The sequence below is a fragment of the Prenolepis imparis genome, unplaced genomic scaffold, assembly GCF_030444845.1.
Source record: "Prenolepis imparis isolate NDT839.2.m4 unplaced genomic scaffold, iyPreImpa1.0 SCAF_10, whole genome shotgun sequence".
Lineage (NCBI taxonomy): Eukaryota > Metazoa > Arthropoda > Insecta > Hymenoptera > Formicidae > Prenolepis > Prenolepis imparis.
In genome coordinates, this window is record NW_028141168.1 from 3,277,464 (window position 1) to 3,287,664 (window position 10,201).

At 41.3% G+C, this 10,201-nt stretch overlaps 1 pseudogene; it reads right to left on the reverse strand.

The window, feature by feature from the left end:
• Nucleotides 1-6,798: 6,798 nt before the first annotated feature.
• LOC145941819 (uncharacterized) lies at nt 6,799-9,237 on the reverse strand (annotated as a pseudogene).
• Nucleotides 9,238-10,201: the final 964 nt, after the last annotated feature.

Genomic DNA, 10,201 nt, shown 5'->3' on the forward strand with positions numbered 1-10,201 from the left:
ATAAATCATCGGTACCAGGAGGACATGCCTAAAAATCGACGTAATTGTTTGATATTATGTGGGGCGGGATATTCCAAAATCGGTCGCGTCTTTTCGGGATCTACCGTCAGCCCGTCCTGTTGCACGATAAATCCCAAGTACCGTACTTGAGATCGACAAAATTCGCATTTATCCGGATTTACGGTAAGGCCGGCGGTAACAATTTTATCCAGTACTTTTTCCAACCATCTCATATGTTCCTCGAAAGTTGGCGTGACTATAACGATGTCGTCTAAATACGCGAACGCGTGTGGCTCCATTTCCGGGCCTATTAGACGGTCTAACAATCGTTGGAAGGTTGCCGGGGCTCCGGTAAGATCGTATGGCATTCGCTTAAAGTGGTATAATCCCTTCCCGGGGACACTGAATGCGGTAATCTCTCGACTGTCTTTAGCTAACGGTATCTGAAAGTACGCCTGGCTCAAATCTATTGTAGAGATGTAACGAGCTGAGCGTAGTTTATCGAGAATTCCATTCATATTCGGTAGCGGATATGCGTCTTTTTTCGATACGCTATTAACCTTCCGGAAATCTAAGCAGAAACGGTATTTGCCATTCGGCTTCTTTACCATGACGATCGGATTTGACCATTCGCTAAATGATGGTTCTATTATCCCCGCCGCGAGCATCTTATCCGTTTCGGCTCGTATGGCTTCTTGCACTTTCGGTGATACTAGGTAGCAGCGCTGTCGTATTGGCGGATTCGAACCTACGTCTATTTTATGTTCGGTTAATGCGGTAACGCCTGGGTTTTCTGAGGGCTCCGGTAACGTTCGTAAAAAATTTTCCAATACCTTCTCCTGTTCGGGGATTAATTCCGATAACCCGTAGCACGAGGTTCCGCGTGGGGTTTCTTCGGTAGCGAAGATGTGGTGTTTCTGCGAAGTACCATTCGCCCGTAGCAAAATCTACTCCTATGCCGAATTTCATTAGAAAATCAATTCCGAGGATGCACGGTACGGCTAAGTTCTGTAATAAGGCTACGGTAACTTCATGACATCGGTCTTTTAATTCTATCGGTATTCGAGCTTCTTCGTTAATATCCGCGAGTTGACCATTCGCGGTACGGATTTGCATGCCCCTGTTTCTATGAGTGGGGATACCTAACGCGCGGATAATCTTGATTCCTTCGCGGCCTAGTAGCGTTCGGTTCGACCCCGAGTCCACGAGAGCCGCGAGAGGATATCCGCGTATATTAATGTAAAAGTATCGTAAAGACGGTAAGGTATCTGACTCTAAGGTGACATATGACTGCAGTAACGTATCCTCCTCCCCGGTATGTGTCACGGTTGTGCGGGCCTCGTCTTCATGGCTCGGAGTCGTAGGGACCCTTTCTACTGGCTCCGGCTGGCGTTTCCCGCACACATGGGACAAGTTTGTACTGTAAAGTCACGCTTACCGCAGCGGTAACAATACTTTCTGCGCGTTTCGGTACACCCACGTGCGCGATGTCCGGTTTTATCGCAGTTCCAACATTTTATGGAGTGCATGGTAGTCGCGGTAGGATTCACGGTATCACGGGACGTCGTATCGGAAGCGGTAGCCGTAGCGGTAACTGTCGCGGTCTCGTTCTTTTCGGTATTCACGTTCGCGTTTTTGGCGGGCTTTTTCTTTTCCTTCCTAGTAGCGGTAGCGGTAGCAACGGTAGCGGGGTTCTTTACTTTGCCTTTCGGCGCATGGTACGCCAAATCCGGGAAGATGGATTGTTCCGGCGGTAGCGGGGGTCGGTAATTTTTTTCGGCAAGAAAGCTTCTTTCTACTCGCGTGGCTAGATACTCTAAGGTAGCAAAGTCGGCGAACTCTTGACGTCGGATGCTTATCTGCAATCGCGGTAGCATATTCCGATGCGCGAAATTTAACTGTTCCGCCATCGGCCAGCGGGGTATCATGCGATTGAACAACGCGCGAAGGCATGTTAGGTAATCGGCTGCCGATTCGTGTTCCCCCTGCGTTCGTCTAAAAATTTCGTCGCGGAGTGCGTACTGGTAGTCGGGGTCCCCGAATCGTCCCCTCCATGCCGCCTCAAAGTCACTCCAGTTCCGCCAGTTTTCGCTTTCCAACCGGACCCAATATAAGGCCATATCCGATAGGAATAACGGTAAACACTTGAACAGATCGGCATCTGATATCGGTACTATCGCTCGGGCTTCCTTGATTCTCAGCAAGAAAGCTTCCGCGTCGCTGCCCCGTTTCCCCGAAAAGTGCAAGTTCCATTTTCTCATTAAATTATAGGCTTCCGCGGTGGAAGCTCGCGACGGTCGGGGATCGGGCTGTCGCGGAAGTGGACCCACTCCCGTTGAGCCTGGGTTACCGCCTTTTCCCCCCGCGGGGTCACCCATTTTCAGTTCCCCATATGAGAAGAATAAAGGGGTTTTAGGGTCCGCCGAGGCTTCCTCCCCTAAAAGGGTCGGGTCACTCGACGGTCCGCCCTTATCCGTTGACATGGTCTCTGCGGTTTCGTTCCCCCTCCCATGGAGGTCTTCCTCGTATCGGTAGAGTCGCGCCCGTAAAACCGGTAAAATGCCTTGCGTGCCTAATCCCCTATCCTTTAAATGCTGTTTCGCCTCGTCTACTGTTAACTGGTGTATCCACTGGTGTGGATTGCTATCTTTCCGCATGTGGGGAGTGAAAAGAACTCAAGTCGTACTTCGGAACACAGTAGCTCAAGAAAATTCAAAGTTTCGATGGCAGGGGCTGATACTTTCAAATAAATCCTTGAATAATTTCGTTCGTCGGTAGGAACGGTAGGGCTAAGAACGCCAACGACCGTTATAACAACCTCTAAATAAACAAAAAAAACTGTCGAGAATTCGGAATAAGTCAAGGACAAAAAAAACAAAATAATATCGTTTGAAATAATTTCCCAAATAAGTTCTTATATAAATATGGTTGCGGTAGAAACAATAGGGCGAAGGGCACAAACGGTTTTTATATCGGTAGCCAAATAAATCAGAAAAACAGTGTTGAAAGACCAGAGGAAAGAAAAATATAATAATAACACGAATACGCGAATCCCCAAAAATATAAACACGAACAACACTCGAAATCGAAATTGAAACTTTAAACAATACGGAAACAATAATACTCGGCTTTGTTACTCCAAAAGGTTCGTTGAACTTAACCTTGATCTGCAAGGAAAAAAAAATTCTTTCTTCGTCGAAGACGGTATCGAGATTAGAGTAGCGAAAATATCAAAAATCGAGACAAGCCTCCATGTACAAGGTCGATATACAATAACGATAATAACGGTTTCGTATTTGGGGAAGGCAAGTAGAGAGAGAGAAAAAAAAAAAAAGAACCTTGAATTTAGTCGGGGTATCTAATAAAATATAAGCTGTAAACACTATAGAAGATTAAGCCTCGATGAGCGAGAGAATTATTAAAAACGGTAAATAACGGGACGATATACAAAAGAAAAGAGAAAAAAAATGTATTAATATTTCGAGCAGGATTATCGAAACGCTGATTTTGACGGAAATGTACCTCTCGTACTAACGGTATTACGATCTCACGGGTCCTAGAACCTTCAAAGGTAAAGTCGGGTCATTCTTTGAATTCCCCAGATTTTCCCCTAGCCATAGGTTCGGGCGGTATCATATGTCGGCTCGCGGGTCTAGGTCGCCTAGGTCGTCTCGGGCGAGTAGAAAAACTCTCGACCGCTGAGCGACCCGGTACTTGTCAACACGGCGAGCGGTAGACAATATATACGCGGTGGCACACAAATTCCAGCGTTCCACGATTATAAATTTCCTACAACAAATTTCTCGTGATTGGACAGACACTTTACTCACGAATACGGGATCCAAATTCAAAATTTTTACCAAATGTACGGAACACCTATACGAAAATTCACTGCAAATAGAAGATTAGTATACGACACAAAAGAGAAAACGAATGTAGACACAATACGTAAATATCGGCACTCACTATTAGGCAATATTCTCTCTCTCGCTCTCCCGGATTTTTTTTTTTCTTTGGAATTAAATAAAAAAATTTTCTTTTCGGAACTTTTAACGGCGTGGGCCCCACGTTGGGCGCCAAAATTTGCGACGCCGTTGCCAATCTCGGAAACGCCGATTCCGAGGGGACAGCGTGCAATGGTGAATAAATCGGTAGCAAATCGGAAAAGTCGGTAAACGGTAATCCGGCGGTATCTCAGTATCCAAAAGAACGGGATCGATATTAGTTATTGGGCGCCAGGTGCGATTCCTCGCACCGCGGTATCGATATCAAAATAGCGATACGGGATACGAGTCCGGCAGCTCCGTATATGGCAGAGGGGCGCGGTTCCGGGGGAAATAGCTATACCGGAGAGAACGGTGAGAGAGAACGTTAGGGGAAGTAAGACAGATGTTTTACAATAATGAACAATGTATATTTAAATCTAGTACAAATGAATATTACATGAAGAGTATAGAACAATGATAATTTACACACAAGTCTACTTAAATATACAGGACAACGAGGTTTTACAGACACTTAAATAATTAAACGGTACTACGATAGGTGATTCGGTCGGGAAACGACACCCGGTACGTAATCGCTATGCTATACAAACTGTGGCGAATAAATACACGGAATTCTTACTTCTCGCGAACGATCTCAGAGCGGACTGTTTCGAATATGCCACGATAATCTTACGTCCTAACCACCTTAAATAATCGGAAAAGAAACGGAAACTTGATCGGCGAGAACGTTGATATTGCTACTTGCGTCTCGAGAGTCCTTCGCTCCCGGCGCGAAGGTCGCGTAAATCCGATATAAACAAAATCGGTACCTCGACTCTATCGGAATCCTAGACGGTAATTTCGTGAACGGTACGACTCTCGCAGAGTTGCTATTGATTCGGTAACGCTAACTCGCAGAGAACGACTCACGCAAATTCCCTCCTTAAGTCCCGTGATTTTAATCTGAATAATTAGAGATAACCCTCACGCTAGTTAATTTTAATATACGGCACGATACAGTACGGTACGAGACGGTAGTACAAATTTTAGTAACTACGACTGTCGGTGGCAACTTCCCTGAGAGGGACACCCTCGCGGTACCCGGTGTAAGCTGGCCTCCCGGTATCGATAATTACGGAACGATAATGCTCCCAAACGAAATCGGTAATGGAAAATATCTCGTTAATGAGATGCAACGGTATTCCCGGTATGAACGTAAACTCGACGCCAGCCTGCACCGGAACTTATTTCTAGTTTCTACCTGAGCGGCGGCTTACAATATTTGCGGCGCAGTCGTCAGCTGGTCGGAAGGCTTCGGTGTTCGTCCTCACCGTAGTATCGCTCGCCGAACAGTGTCTCTCTTCGAGAGAGTCTCCCGGTCCTTCGAGTCCCGCGCCGATTTCCCGCGCATCCTGTCGATATTCAACCGCCGAGGGGGTGTGGATCCACCCATCGATTGCCCGTCTTTCCACGCGTCATCGCCGTGGATTCCGGGGGTACTATATGTCGTCACCGTTCGGTATCCTTGTGGTTGTATAGAGGTGTACGACGGATATGACTGTTTCAGGTGTCGGAACTGGCAGGCTGGCCGGGCCTTACTCCAGTTCCTCCTGATGTGGCGTTTAGCCGTATGCGGGGCCCTCCACCCATTCTGCAGCATGAGGGGGGGTCGTCGGTATCCTGTGTATTATCCTCGGCCGTATCTATAAAAAATGTGTATTAGAGATCGGACTTTAAGGCGGCGGTAATGACGGGAACTCGATACGTGACCTGGGAGTTGGAGGCGTCTTCATCGGTATCCTTCCAGGGCGGTATCTTCTCTGGATTTCTTGAGTCCTGTTTCACAATTCTTTAAGGTCACCTCCCACTCAGGCAGTCGTCTCGAGACCCCTTAAAAGCTGGTCTAAGAATCTCGGTAGGTATCGCGGAAAGAAATAAAATCGGTTTCGAGGTCGCGTCCTCTCAGGTGTGAGAGACGACTCCCGAAGCGTTACCTTGCCCCCCCCCCTCGGTCGAGCCGTAGCCCTTGTGACGACGCTCCCGAGGCGTCACGTCACAGCATTTCGTTTTACGATGCTCGAAAAATATTCTCCTAAACATTGCCGTATTGCATATGTATTTAGATTACGCATTCCATTTTCATATCGATGCATTAATAAACGTAAAACATCTGTTTTGTCGCAATTAATCAACTGTTGCCTAATAACATTTAAATGTAATAAACATTGCAATACTGTATTTGCATAACATGAAACTTTGTCTGTATTCTGAAAACCATGTACAACCCAAGCAGTGCTTTGAATTCTTCGATTTGAAGCAATACCTTGAATTTTTTGATCTGAACTTGATTTTTGAACAGAAGCGACTACTTTTGGTAACGCCCATAGAACATCTTTCACTTTATGACAGCATTCTTTTGACACAGCAATCATTTCTGCTTTTGAATTGTGTATCCGTTTTAAACGATTATATTCAATAATAGCTTCATCGTTAGCAACTATTGCTGAAGGATCAAAGTTAATTAAATGTAATCCTTCTAGAGATGTTACTCGCGACAAGGCAACATAAACTTGACCACAACTAAATACAGAGTTGCCAATATCCGTAACAACACTTTGCAAACTTAATCCTTGGCTTTTATGAATAGTGATGCCATAACTTAAAGATAATGGAAATTGTTTTCGAATAACATACGCTCTATCCAACACCTGAAATTTAACCTTTACTCTTTCAATTTCATATTCTAAACCTGATGGTAAAAGAAGTTTAATCTTTTCTACGTCATCAGTAGACGTTTCTCGTACAATTGAAATCACTTTATTGTACCGTTTACAAGACCCAAACTAGCATCGATGTTACGCCGAATCATAACTTTTGCTCCAATTTTAATTGTAATTTGTTTTGAAAGCCCAGCTGTTCGAGAGTTATCATCATCGTTATTTGACAATACTTTTAATACTTTCTTTTTTACATATGATATACATTCAATCGTATCTTGAGCAATTAATAATATTTCTTTGGAAGCAATGAGACTTAACATTGCATCATTAAGGACATTACACATATTACAAGTTGGCAATAAACAAACAGTGTCCGATGGTAAACTGTTAATAAAATCACATAATTCATTTAATTTAGATTCGAAAGAATCAGCTTTGAAATATATTTTTCTACTCTCTAGTATTTTACAATCAGATTTTGTCACTAAACCTATACGAATTCGCGACAATAACTCACGGTAAGAATCATCTCCTTGCTGGCGCATATTGATTGTCAATTCATCATACTCAAATAATGTAATCCATAAATTAACAGCATTTAAAGAACCAAGACATTTAGCAATTTTTTTATCTGATAAATGTATAAAGATAGGATCTTCGCGTACAGGAGGTAATTGAAGCAAGTCTCCGAATAAAAGAATATGCTTTCCACCAAACCAACCATCATCGCAATCACTAGTGTCAAAAATCTCAGACAATCGAAGATGTATATATATTAAAGTCAAATTAGATATCATTGACACTTCATAAATTACAAAAAGAATAACATCTTTAAGATCTGCTCGTAAAACTTTCAATACATGATCAGATAATTGTTTATACTTAGGAGTTTGACCATGTTCAACGGGTAATTGAAGCAATCTATGAACTGTCAAACCATCTATATTAAATGCTGCTATACCAGTAGGTGCTGCTACAGCAGTATCTTTGTTGAGATTTTGTTTTATCCAGCATTTAATAGTCTTGATTAAGAAACTTTTTCCAGTATCACCTTCTCCGCTAACATATAATCGTAATATTGATTTATCGGACTCTACAACATTGATAACTTTATCAAATACTCGTTTTTGATCCGTATTTAATTTTACTATCATTTCAGATACATCAATTTCTCGAATCGCTCTATCACCAAGATCTTTAAAATCTTGCACTGCTTCACCAGCCTCTATATTTTGAATACCTATCGCATTTTCAGGATCATCCTGAGACTGCTCTTTTTGTAAATCGTCATCTAAGCATTGCTGAACTAACTGTTTTGCAGTTTCAAATGCTTTTTGCAATTCTTCTAATCTTTCATGATATTGCAATGCTTCTATAAGATGCAGTTTTACTTTGTGAAACGATTCGGCATAAGTATCGCATTCATTTTTAAGATCCTCTAATTTTCGCCATGGTTTAAACATAAGCAATAACGCAAAGAAATAATTTTCCGGCTGTGTATTAACATTATATCTATAATGATTAATAAGATATCCGCGCTGCCGCCGTTTAAGATAACAACCATTACCTATTTTATAATATTCAATAAACCTATTTTTCAGTTTGATCTTCGAGATATCGTACCACAGTGAAAATTCATAAAGAGACGTATTTTCTAGTTCGTTTGGTCTATGTGGATAATGATCATCTATCAAAGATTGATAATATATATCTGTAGATTCAGCATCAAGAGCTTCAATTTCTCTGCGACTTTTTAATTTTCTATATCATATTTGATTAACATCTAACCATCTGATGGTTGTATTTCGATCAGTTCCATGTAAAGGAATACCTAACAATGTATCAGCAGCTTCGAGAGCTCCACATTCTCTATTATTCGTAAATCGCAAAGCAATATTCCAAAGATGACTCGCTAATTATTTGTTTTTGTTATCCTTACTATCAAGAATAGTCTCAGACAATTCACTTTTTCCCGCTTTATTAATATATTTAGTAATATACCAGGTAAGCAGCGATGATTTTTCACCAATAAATTGTATATCCATATTACCTTCCCATGCAGTAAGAAGAACAGGATTATAGTCATTTATATTAACTTCATTATCCGTTCGAGGAAGATCATAAAGTTTACTTTTATGTTTCAATTGTTTTCTACCGGCTATTGAAGTTGCCACATCTCTCATATTCAAAGTTTCAGTAACGGGACGAGGAAATCCAAAACGACATCGACGAATAACTTTACGTCCTACTTTTTTAGAACGAAGACAATAATTGTTATGTATATGTCGCTGATGTGTATCAACACGACTGTATAATAATGGCGAAATATTTTTATCCGGCATTTTGCAGCTTATATGTTGTAAAATAAATTTGGAGACTTCTTCCATAGTAGATTCACCGAAAATCAATGCATTTTTAATCCAAATTAATAAGTGAAAATGTTGTATACCTCTACCTTGATATTCTCGTCGCCAGAAATAGTGCGTTACTTCTCCAATTGGATGATCTTCGGACTTGATAAAGTCAAGCATTGCCCGAAACTTATTATCGAGAAACCTGGATGTTGATACAGGATCTCTAGCAATGAGTACGCTAACGCTTAAAGAAGCGTCATGCCATCCATTTACTTCACGAATATATTCACCTAAATCTTCCCATAACCACTCACTTGGACTTAGTGTTAAAAACCATGTCGCAGGCCCATAATGCTGTGTCATACAATTTAAATCACTCCTCGGTCTACGCCAATATTGCTCCGTATTTCGAAGTGTGGCAAATATTGTACTCAAATTAGATTCCAACAATTCTTTCGACATTGCGTCTAAGTATTCTGCAGCTGTATAACGAAGTCGCGGATTAGTTACCTTCATTTTATGAAAAATTCCACGACTTAATTGACGCATATTTGCATCGTTCAATAAATAAAATAAGTATTGTTGATTTAATCTATACTGTGGATGTTTAGATGTCAAACGACATTTAATAAATTCATGATCATGAAGTTTAACCTGTCTAATCTCACGTTGTCCATTAATACCAGAAGAATATAAATCTGGAAAACACATTAAATCTAAATGTTGCTCACGATTATTCAAAGGCAAGTCCTGAATTTTTAACATTTGATATAAGGCTGTCGCAGTTTTATTTGCTTTCTTTTCATATAAGGGATAAATAGTATATTGTTCGTAATAGACATCGTTTTTAACATTAGTAACTTGAGTTAACATTGCTTTCCGTTGGCCTTCTGTATCATTTTTGATCTCTTCTATCGGATCATTTAATAATTTAGTCTCATCATCAGCCACTTCTGCATTATCTTCTGTCTCTTCCATTTGGAATTCAGAATTTTTTAATTTTGGTAAACGTAAATCATTGTGATTATTTGGCAATATAATATGAGAGTATAAAGTATTGTTGCGCTTTAACCACGTTAAAGCGTCAAATACTTTTTTAACATCAACTACCTCTTCCCAAATAATCTTTGATTTTGTCGGG